The sequence below is a fragment of the Meles meles genome, chromosome 18 (genome assembly GCF_922984935.1).
Source record: "Meles meles chromosome 18, mMelMel3.1 paternal haplotype, whole genome shotgun sequence".
NCBI classification, from domain to species: Eukaryota; Metazoa; Chordata; class Mammalia; order Carnivora; family Mustelidae; genus Meles; species Meles meles.
Window position 1 is genome coordinate 12,600,336 of NC_060083.1, and position 6,136 is coordinate 12,606,471.

The following is a 6,136-nucleotide window of genomic DNA, read 5'->3' on the forward strand; positions in this document are numbered from 1 at the left end:
CGTGAAGTGTTGCTTGTTTTTGTAGCTGTGTTTTATCAACGAGGGGATTTCATCCTATTGCAAACTTCCTGGATTTTCAAAAAATCTCGAATGACTGTTGGATTTTGTCAAGAGCTTTGTCTGCATTAATTGCTAGGGTTTTTCTCCGTTTATTGAGGCAGTGGATCACATCAATGGTTCTGAATATTCAACCAGCCTTGCACATCTGGAATAAATCCCCTTGGTCATGACATGGAACACCTGTTAGATTCTATTGAATTCTCCTTGACAATGTTTCGTTGAGAGATTTTGCATCTTAATTCATGAGCGATCTTAGCCTCTGTGTTTTTCTTTCTTTGTATACTGTCTGGCTTTTCTTCCAGGGAAATCCTGGCCTCATGAGATGAGCTGGCAAGTGCTTCCTTTTCTGTTTTCCAAAAAAGATCATGGAAAATTGGAGTTAATCTTGTCCCCAGCTTTACTGATGTATAATTGATGAAAAATGTGTATACTGGCTGGCAACAGCGTGGCGTTCTGCTATATGTACACGCTGTGAAATGCTTACCAGGTCAGGCCGTTAACACGTCCATCCCTGACGAAGTTGTTTCAGTGTGTGCCAGAAAATTCTAGAATTCTCTCCCAGCGCATTCCGAGGGTGCACTGTATCGGTGTTAGCCACAGTCACCATGCTGCATGTCTGACACACAGAACTCCGTCCTGCATAACTGAAGCTTTGTCCCTTTTACCCAACACCTGCCCACTTACCCCTAGTCCCTGGCGGCCAACCTTCCACTCTCTGCTTCTGGAGTTGACTTTTAGGTTCCACACGTAAGTGAGGTTATGCCTGGCTGATGTCATTGGGCATAGTGTCCTTCAGGGTCTCTCCTGTTGTCCCAAATGGCAGGATGTCCATCTTTTTTAAGGCTAAGATTCCGTTGTGTGGACAGCCTGTATTTTCTTTACCCGTTCATGAGTTGGTGGGCACCGGCGGGTGATCCCACATCTTGGCTGTTGAGAGTGACGTTGCCGTAAACATGGGGGTGCAGGTGCCCTCGAGATACCACTCCTTTGGGCAAATACCCGGAAGTGGGGTTGCTGGGTGGCAGGGCAGCTGTATTTTTAACTTTCTGAGGAATCTCCGTGCTGTTCTCCTGAGCGGCTGCGCCAGCCTGCACTCCCACCGGCAGTGCACGAGGGTCCCCATTCTCTGCTCTCTTGCCGGACCCTGCTCTCCTGCGCTGCTGACTCTCGCCATTCTGACGGGGGTGAGGGGATACCTCATTGTGGGTTTGACCTTTATCTCTCTGAAGCTGAGTGATGCTAGCATCTTTTCATGGGTCTGTTGGCCATCTGCATGTCTTTTTCTGAAAAAGGTTATTATTATTATTTTTTTAATATTTGGTAGAATTCTCCCACATGACCATCCAGGCCTGGGATTTTCTGTCAAGTGTACTTTTAATTATGAATTCAGTTTCTTTCATGGTTATGGGGATGTTTAGACTGTGTCCTTACGTTGGTTAAGTTTTGGTTAAGTTTTCTAGAAATTGGTTCATTTCTTTTTTGTTGTATTAGAAATTGTTTGTCCTCTTCTCCCCTAATCCTTTTAATGGCTATAAGCTCCATAGAGATAATCCCTATTTAATTCCTGTTACTGGAGAAGCGTGGCTCCTTCTTTTTTAATTTTCGTCAGTTTTGCCAGAGGTTTGTAAGTTTTATTGACTTTCATGCAAAGAACCAGATTTTTGTTTCATCGATTGTTTTCTACTGTTTTCTTATGTTCACTTTCATTGATTCCTACTCGGATTTTTATAATTTCCTTCCTGCTCCCCGCTCTGGGTTTCTTTTGCTCTTCTTCCCCAGCTTCTTGCAGGACGGACTTAGCTAACTGGTTGGGGATGCTCCTCATGTCTGGTGTATTTCATGCTGTAACATTTCCTCTCGGCACTGCTTTGAAATCGTGGTTTTGCTGGTTTTCGGCCTGAGAAGTGACTTCTGATCCTGAGCTGGATGTGCCGTCCTTCATAGTGGGGGATGTGGGGCCTGGTTTCATTTCTCTATTTAGCAGGGAACCACTGTTGACTGTGTGGGTTGTGGTTCTGATGACAACTTCACTGAAGGGCTTTGTGGTGTCCCTTTGCTCGTCTTGGGTCTGCCCTAGGGCAGTGTCTCCAATGGGGGAGAGGCCTCTCTTCTCCCCACTTCACCCCCTCCTCTGTCCTCCCTTATTGCTTGTAGAAACTGAATTCCCTCTCAGACTGTGTGCCTGGCCACATGGTTGCCCCGTAGAAAGTGCATGTCGCTGGCATCCCAGCGCCCTCCTGCCCTGTCTTCCCCGCTTTCCCACTGCAGGCTCTGCTGCATGTGCCCAGGGCTGGGCCAGCTTCGAGCCCCACTGAGGGCCACACCTGCCAGAGACATTGAGACAGGTGTGGAGACCCAGTGTTCTGACTGGTCCCATGGTACAGAGCTGGCCAAGGACGGTGCATGGGGAGCTAGCCTGGGAGCAGAAAACAGTCAGACCAACTTCATGTGCGTGTCTTGTTGGTCACAGGAAGGCTTCCTTCTTTATCCTGATGGTTCGAGAAGTGGGTGATGGGACCCCATTTGTGCGTTGTCGGGATGGGTCTGGTTGCTGCATGAGGAAGGCCTGGAGCTGATAAGAGTGTAGCCGGCAGGGGGTGGGGAGAGCAGAGTGGCAGCCATCGTCGGGGGAGCAGCTGATGAAGACCACCCCCCACGCCCGTGGCAGGAGAGGGACCCAGCGCATGGCACAGCATGTTTGCCAGGACAGAAAGGAAGGCGAGGTTTGGGAAGCAAGATCCTGAGTGTGGTTTTGGGTTTGCTGAGTTGGTGGCACTTTGTGACATCAAGCAGACAGGGAGATACACACGGGCAGGGCCCAGAAAGAATGGAGATGCTCCTGAGGGATTTATGACCCTAACGGGCAGGGCCCAGTGTCCCACGTGAACCCCACTGCCTGGGGAGAGAGTGTGGAGTCAGAGGACACAGCCCCAGAGCACGGCTGCTGCAGGGGAGGGATGAGCACAAAAGAGAGACACAGACGTGTCAGAGGAAAAGTCAGGAGAAATGTGAACTGTGGTCCTGTTGGGGGGGGGGGTGTCCTGCCCGTGCACGTTTCAGAAGACAAAGGTGAAGATCCCCAAATTCCATAGTAAGGAAAAAGACATCGTAATGGGAAATCAACCAGACATGGGCACAGCACACACAGCCAGTGTGAGCCACACTCCTGGAAAGCCGGCGAGGAGGGATCTCTAGCCGTCCATGTAGCAAAATTAAATACCAGATTTAGAAACACAGCAGAGAAAAAGGGACACTTGCATCCTGTTGACAACGTGCGTTTGGAGGGCAGTTTGGCAGAACGCGTCGAAATTCACTAGCCGCGGAGCCCACGGTGAAAGAAAGCTCACACATCCATGTCAGGATGCCCTGAACCAGAGGACATTTAGGCAGTGTTTCGGCAGAAATGTTTAGAAAGGCCGTGGGAGTAACGTCATCCCGTAGACGTGCTGGACAGAGGACGCACCTGTTTGTGTGGGCGCTGGTGGCCCCGGTGTGACATGGGGCCGGCGTTCTCTCTAGAAACCCCTGCGTGGTCTGAATCACGAGAACACGCTCTTTGTCTGCAAAGCAGGAGCCGTGTGGTTGGGAAGGCAGCCCCAGAGCCAGGACCAGCTCATGCTCCCCTCTGCCATGGAAACCCACAGCTTCGAATGGCATCATTGAGAATCAGTGAGAATGCCATGATTCAGGGCCATGAGACTGGCCAGGAACACAAGGCAAGGACGTGTCTGCACAGGGACACGCACCCAGGTCACAGACTCTGAAGCCACCTTCCACCGTCTTTGGAATGAGGCCACGTGACTAGCTTGTGGAAATGCACCTGAAGTCTCACGAGTGATGCAGGAGACACGCGAGTCCCTCACACCAGTGACTCCACGTGTGATGATGTGAGGAGAGCATTATGAGCCACTGAAAGGTTGATCTTCAGGAATGTTCATGGCAGCATGGGTTGTAACCATGAAGAAAGAGCCCAAAGTGGGCAGGAGGGGGGGCTCATGCCACGAGGGACACGTGGAACAAAGGAAAATGGAAGGAGAGATTCCTTTTTTTTTTTTTTTTTTTTTTTTTTTCCCCGTTAAGCAGCCTCCATCCCCAGCACAGAGCCCGAGGCGGGACTCCATCTCATGACCCTGAGACAATGAGCTGAGCTGAGCTAAGAGTCGGACGCTCAACCGGCTGAGCCACCCACATGCCCCAAAAGATTCAACGTTAAAGATTCAAATTCCGGGAACATACCCTTTGAACGAAAGACCTAAAAATGTTAAATGCCATTGGTGTTTTTCTCTGATGTGGTAACGTCACTGGTGAGTTCTAATATAATTCCATGTTTTCCAAATTTTCTAAAATAAATATGTGTTATCTTTATAGACATCCACCCCCAGAGCACAATAAATTTCCTCTGAAGACACACATGGTGTAACATCGACAGGTTTATGGCCAAAATCGTGAGAGAACCCCAAGGCTGTGCTAGGTTGTCACCAGCAGACAGGACCAGCGAACATTTTAGCAAAGGGAAAAACCTCCCGTGGTCCAGAGGGTTAATTCACAAAACCCAGAAGCTCACAGCCCCACTGCTGGCCTGCTGCAGAGGCAGTGCCCCACCCCCAACCCGGGACAACCTGCACCTGCTGGGATCCAGGTGGGACCAGCAGAACAGCCGTGGTGCAGGGAACGAGCCGGGTCAGCACCACAGGAAAGCCCGAGAAGACCCGCCCGAGTCATCAGTCATCTATAGGAAGCACTCACACTTGTCTCCCTTCATTCTCGCCCTCCGACAGACCAGGAGCAGGTGCAGGGAGAGGGGACCTCTCGTTGCATGCAGGATCCCTGTGGAAGCGTCAGGGGCCAGCAGCCCGTCTGCCCATGGTGCTGGAGCCCCTTGGAGGCCCCATGTCTGCCATCCCAGGTCCAGGCATGGAGACAGGGCAGGTCTGTCCCTATGGCCGCAGAATATCAGACCAGATGGCCTCTCTGTGCTCGGACACACGTGACATTGGCTGAGCCCCGCGCCGGTAGTCAGACGGTCATGGCACTGATGGTGCCCTGCGTGTCCTTCTGTCCGGCCACATCGTGATGTTCCTGAACCATCCCGACCAACCCACAAACCATGGTGGAGATGTCCCCTCTGGGGCTACAAATGCCACTGACAGCGCGTGACCCAGACCGGTCCTCGAGAAGCCCAGCCGGACCCCTGCCTTCGCTCCACCGTGGGGGTCCCTGAAATCACTGTGGCCTCGCTCACCAAAGCAGAACACTGAAAACCCAGACGTGCTACACAGTGGGGGAAGGGTCGCGAAAGCACCAGGATGTCTGCGCGAGGGAGCCCAAGATGGGGAAAGTTCTGCCCATGCCAGGACGGAGCGGTCCCTGAGCCCGACCCACCGGGCGAGGAACAGGAGCTGCCCGTTCCCTCCCAAGACGCTGCTCGGCAGGAACCGCGGCACCGTCTGGATGGGACGGGTGCCTGCTTCCACGGCCACGACCCCCTCTGGCTCAGGCAGCATGTGGGGGGCAGTGTGTCCCCCTCAGAGCACCGGGAGGGTAGAGTGGGTCACCCGCCACATGGGGCACCTCCAGGTTTGCAGATGGAGCGGCCAGGTCTGGTACAGCCGAGCTCCTTGGACTGGCGATGGCAGTGGGCACTCCCAGGGCTGCGGACTTCTGGCAGGTGTGCAGAAGCCCTGGGAGGGCCCGTGTAGCAGGTGCACACGGCCTTCCACCCACAGCTCTGCTCCCACGTGGGGAGCATGGGAACGCGGGCCTCAGCCGGATGCTGTGAGCCCCCAAGGACAACCCAGATACCCCGAAATGCTAGAGCCACAGAGAACCACTCCAAAGGCTGCTGCTTGGGCTGGAAAGTGCAGGAAAGGCTCCGTCTCTGCCCTAATGGGCGCATCTCAAGAGGCACCAGGTAGGGCAGGCTCCCTGGCATCCCGAGAAGCCCACTTCCACAGCTCCGCGCCAGCAGCGGGGTCAGAACCAGGGGGCCTATCTGGGTCCAAATCCCAGGTCCCCCACGTAGGGGATAGGTGACCTTGGACAGCATATGTGACCTTCTCCGCCTCTGTTTCCTCAG